Source organism: Varanus komodoensis, unplaced genomic scaffold, assembly GCF_004798865.1.
Source record: "Varanus komodoensis strain SLA01 unplaced genomic scaffold, ASM479886v1 scaffold15, whole genome shotgun sequence".
NCBI classification, from domain to species: Eukaryota; Metazoa; Chordata; class Lepidosauria; order Squamata; family Varanidae; genus Varanus; species Varanus komodoensis.
This window is the reverse complement of record NW_025335440.1, coordinates 24,989,086-24,995,085: the sequence shown is the minus strand read 5'-3', so window position 1 is coordinate 24,995,085 and position 6,000 is coordinate 24,989,086.

Here is a 6,000-nt window from a genome sequence, read left to right as displayed (position 1 = left end):
AAATAGATAAGTTGTAGACAATCTGTGTGTAGAGTATGGTTTTCAGTTCATATACAATGGTTCTACACAAAGTTTGATCTATAAAATGTTGGCACCTAATTATACAAGCAACAAGACCATTTTCGCAAGAATATGAAGAACTATGGTGGGTTGTGGCATTTGCTGGACAGCTTTTGAATATTCAGGCCACTAATGCATCTTCTCATATTGTTATATTTGCAGGAGGTGGGGCTCTTGCATAAAGGTTAAGCAACACTCATGTAACTCATGCCCAGTGTGAGGCGTAGGACAAAGTTGTTTAACCATCGCTCAGTCAGCCCACTAGATTCAGATGACATGAGAAGCCATAGCTTGACTATTCAAAATGGCCATCCACATGCAGTCCAGCCTACTATGACTTAAACAGGCCATGGTAGGCTGTTTTGTCATGCAAATCAGCCTGACATTTATGTTCCCTTTATTAAGATGTATTTGCTATTAAGTAAGCCCTACTGAACACAGTGGAGTTTGTTAGTAATATGCAGCATTTGTATATTTCTCCTTCAAGTGGAGGGAAAGGCCAGATCAAGGAAGATTCTCTAAGACGTTTGGAATGTAGATCATGAAAAACAGTGCTCTATTCCCAGTGCATTTACTTTCCATATATAAATATATTTGGTACAGAGAGAACGATTTTCCAATTTAAGTCACACTAATTCATGTTTTATGTAGTGTCAGGGAACATGTCTTTACTGCCTTAAAGCTTAACATTTATTGTCATAATTATATTCATGCTTTAATTCTACTTCATTTGAGGACATTTGGTGTGCAGAGAATGATGGAATTGAATCTTGCCTTCATTATGTGTTCTACAGAATGACCTCAGGGTGGCATGTTCTTGAGGATGCAATGAATTTGTTTGCACATAAAACGATTTCTGAATTGGCATCAATATATTCTGTCTCACTTTCTCTGTAAGACTATAGACAATCTATGTTACTAACATCTGAGAGATTGAAAGAGCACAAAAAATACACAGGCTGAACATCCCATGAATACATTTTACATGTTGTCTTAACAGATATGCCAATGGCTTGGATCTAAAATACTATATTACTAGTCCCACATTACAAAATTGCAAGGGGAGATTGGCTTGGGGTTCCGTAAACAGCAACCCATAGTGCTACAAATAAAACCATGTTGGCAACTGAGGAGACTTCAAAAAACAAGTTGTGGTGGGATTTTGCTGTTCAAAGAAAATGGGGGGAGGGCAGGAGTCAATAATCCCATTCATTGATTCCAAAGTAGCTCTTTGGCACTTTTTCTTTGGAAATCCAGCCAATATGTTGACAAAATAAGTACACTAGGAATAAAACGCTGTTTCCATGTTCTACTTTTCAAAAATGGAAGAGGATCCTTCTTGATCTGTTCTTTCCCTGAACTTCATTGCAAAAGCATCAGGAATAAAGAGAAGGCAACAGCTTTCCACAGGTGCAGGTTCAGATCCACGCCCTAATGAGGACCATTCCAATGGAGAAGTAAGATGCTGAGCAAGGAGTCCTTCAATCAGCTCTGCCTTGCCACATGCAACACTGAACAATGTATTAGAAATCAGACAAGAATTGTGGAGGATGAGAAACACACACACATACCCTTTTAGTTCTGACTTTGAAGGTTAACTAGCCTGAAACTTGTCTTTTATTCCTTGAAATAATGACATTCCCATGCAAAGATCTTATATATGAGTCCTTTTTTGTCCACATTACCATAGTTCTTTTTTGCAGATGCTGGTTGGAGCATGAAGAGAATGGCTCATTTCATAGGGTGAGTCATAAGCTTTTCTGTGTAAAGATGGCCATGTTCATCTATTTAAGGTGGTCTTCCTGTAATGGTCATATTATTTGGTATGCTGATTAATTTTCAGGAGCAATGAAGTGAGAAACAAGTCCAGAGGTCAATCCACAAGTCCATCATGCCAGTGTCTAAGTCACTCAGAGGCATCCAGGAGAGTAATCTTCATGATTAGCTGAAGATCTAAGGGATCTTTCAGGTCTAGTAGAACAAGGCATGACGCAGGAAAGAAATGGTAGAAGTGTGTGAATTAATGCATACTGAAAAGAAATTTGATAGGGAGGCATCTTTCTCTCTGTTCCTGTGCTAGAACCCGAAGACCTACTCACAAAGCTGATTCTGGGCAGATAAAAGAAAGCACATATTCACACAGTGCATAGCTGGACTGTGGAAATCATTTGCACAAGATGTAGGGATGGCCACCAGGGGATTGGACACATGCATGGAGTCTACCACTGGCAACTAGTCCTGTTGGCTATATGCCAGCTCCAGTATCAGAGGCAGTAAGCCTATGTACACAGCTGCTGGGGAACATGGGTGGGAGGGTGCTGTTGGACTCGTGTTCTCCTTGTGGGTTTCCTTTGGGTAGCTGGTTGGCTGCTGTGTGAAGGGAATGCTGGACTAGGTCTGATTCAGCACGGCTTTTCTTTGGTTATGTTCCTAACCCCCATGCTATGGCTTCAGTCTGAATCAGGCCTATAGAGCTGGCTATTTGTGAAAGGACATGCTGCACACAATGGCAAATCATGGGGGGTGTGGGTTGGCTCTTGCTGTGACAGTGTGTGGTGTGACATTTTTGTCCAAAGCGTTCTTTACTGGGAGTGTTACTGTTGACCTAAGGATTCGACAGTGATAAGAGTTGAACTGTATGACGTTGACCTCTTTGCTGAGATCTCTTTGTAGTTCCATGAAGTAAATAATACTTGCATGGGATATTAAGTCAGCAATCAGCTAATAAAAGAGCTGAGGGATAAGAATAGAAGAGACAGAATATTTTGCAATCAAGCTCAAACATGAAAAATGTTGACAAAAGATGTTAAGTACATGTTTGGTTTTGTGAGGTGTTGCTGCATTTAGTAGTAATGTTGTGTAAGAAACTGTTTGACAGATAAAAGGCTGTTCTGCATGTTAAAGCATCTATGCACACACATGATTCAACTGCAGCAGTTTATGCTTGGTAATATTCCAGCCACTTTCGTTTTCAGTATTAAGTTCTTTTTTCTTCTAAAACATTGTATCTCATAGATCTTTGCCTTGTTTCTTGTGGCCTCTTTGTCAGATGAAAACAGTATTGTCTTGTTCTTTTAGGAAGTTCCAGTATCAAAACTGAAGCTTCAGAATGCAGGTGCACTGTATAAAAACAAAACTTTTGGATACTTAAATCAATAACTTGTGAGAAATTAGATATGAGCGAAGCAACACAGCAGTACTTCCAGATGTGGCTTTTCATTGTGCCCTTGCCTATCTTTGTCTCATTCACAGATCCAGATGTTGCATCTCCTGTGTTTTCCTATCATTTCTGTTTTTCTTACTGCAGGAAATCCATTAATATGAAAAAGATAGAATAGTTATACTGCAAAGCCTCTCTCTGGAAGCTACTTACATTAGAGGGACCAAGAAAGAAACTTGGTACCTTTACCATTCCTATATGCTTAAAGTTTTGGAAACACAGCCATTGAAAATACTAGCCAAAAAAAAAACAGCTGACGTTCAGCCACAGAACATATGTTTTGCATGCAAATACATTATAGTCATGCTTCATCACTTCTAGTCCATTTCCAGGCTGAGCTCAAAGTGCTGCATTTTATATGTAAGGTCATTCATGGCTTGAGATCAGGGTAGCTGAAGACTCTCCGCACATGTGCCTAGAAGTCTTCAGAAAATATAAAATATTAAAATATAAATATAAATAAACAAATATAAAGCTCTTCTTGGTGGTGGCATCCCAGTTATAGAATGATGTCCCCAAAGAGACATATAGAACATTGTCTTTGATCCTCCTTTAGTGCCAGGTCAAGGCTTTTCATTGCTTCCTGTAAACCCTGCTTTATTCTCTGCTTCTTGAATTTTCTGTTGGATTACATTTAATCGTTGGCATGGGTTTGCATTTTTTTTTTCCTATTTCATGCTGTAAACCATTTAGAGAACTTTTTGTAATAGGTCAAGCTGTACATGATATAGATAAAATAACAGACCAAATTTCCAGCTGAATTCCAAGCTGGGATGGGAAAATGTACCATATAAAACTTGAAGGATGGTTATCAGCCCAGAGTGGACAATACTAAGTTAGGTGAGCTTGTGGTCTCACCTTGGTTTAAGGCACTGACACACACACACACACACACACACACTGAACAATTACATATTATAGGCAGTATCTAGTGGTTGTGTTTTACCAGGCACTGTCCTAAAGGTAATGACCACTAGGGCAATGGGAACCTAGCAATGGGGATGTAGCTGAAACTGCTGCTTCTGGAATGTATCAGGTTAATGGAGCTTCCTGCAATGCATTTCTACCATTGCAGAAATGGTGGTTTCAGCTAGACCCGAGTTGTGCTAACAGCAGCTCCCCATAACACACAGTTCCTAATAGCATAGCAGCAGCATTGGACGATATGGCCCTATGTAAGGGCCTGAATATTAGGCAAGGGGAGGGAATTAGTGTAACTTGATATATTTTAAATAAAATGCACATTCCTGCCCTTGCTGTTGCTTTTGCAAAAAACAAACAAAAAAAGACTCTTCTGCAAGAACGAGCTAAGAATAGCTTAGGTGACATTAAAACCTCAATCCTTGTCAAATATAGCTAAAAACTCTCCAAAAGCTGAAAAAGTATGTTGGTGTTCTAGCAAACCTAAAGAGAATACAAAGATTATTTTTTTTACTTTGCAGAAAAAGTAAGGGATATTTACATGAATATTTGTTATGAAAGTTCATGTGAACTTGTCTAGGGCACACAAAAGAAAGAACATTTGATCTGTATAAGAAGGGATGGAAAGGGATAAAGGAGAGCAAAGAGGGAGCAAGGGAAAAATAAAGCTTGTGCAGGAATTGTCTTCCAACCCACTCTCTGTTTGTGGCACAGCATCATTTGGGTTGACCTTCTGTACAGATACAGTAGGCCCAATCTGCTGGACTGTGTGTTAGCTTAAAACCCATGGAGAGTGCTCAGTGAATCTCTCAAGAAACATCCATTTCACTAGAGGCTGTGCTCCTATTTTCAATCTCTGGCTAATGATAACTTTTGAGTACCTTTCAGTCTTGAACCATTACAGGAATGGAGGGGAAAGGTTAGATGAATGAGGTGGAAATTGAGTAAGTGTCAAAGAAGCAAGGCAAAATAGAATTACCACTACACATGGGGAACATTACGCCAGAGCCGAAGGGGAAAATGTGCATAAAACATCAAGAGCAGCTGTAGCCGCTATGGCTGCTTCAATAGTTTCCAGGCCTGGTATATGGCTTTCAAACAAGCACTTTTTTTGTCAAGAAGCTGGCAGCTGAAGTATCCAAATGAAAGGCCCTAGCAGGTGCTTTTCAGCAGAAGCTGTAGTCAGGAGAAAGAGACTACAACCACTTTGATGCGGGAACATGCCTTTTTTGTTCAGAAGCAAAAGATGTACATGAATCTCTCTTCATTCCCTCAAAGTTCTCCTTAAAGCCCACCTTTTGCTTCAAGCCCTTATTCTCGTAACCTACCGCAACCAGGTTTGTAACCAAGTCTAAACATAGTTCCTTCAACTTTAGTTTTCACTGTCTGTTCCTGCCTTTAATTTCCCTCTTCCTCCGTACCTTTTGTTTGTGACTTTCTTTATGTTGGATTTTAGATGTATAAGGAACAGTTGAAAGAACCGAGTATGTTCATCCTGGAAAAGATTACCAGGGATTTGACATAGTTCTTAAAATATCTGTAGGATGCTCTGAATGGCAAGACTAGAACCAATGGGCTGAAATTATGTGAACAGCAGGGCAGATTTCTGCTGAATGTTGACCAAAACTTATTAAGCTTTGGAGGTACTTTAGTGTTCTCCTTTGCTTGAGGCATTTACATAGAGGCTGGTTGATCATACTTTAATTGCACTGAAAGGGTGGTTGGACCAAATGACCTTGGTTACTCTTCACCTCCATAGTTCTAAGCTATTCAGTGTAGGAACTTGTGCTCTTACCCTC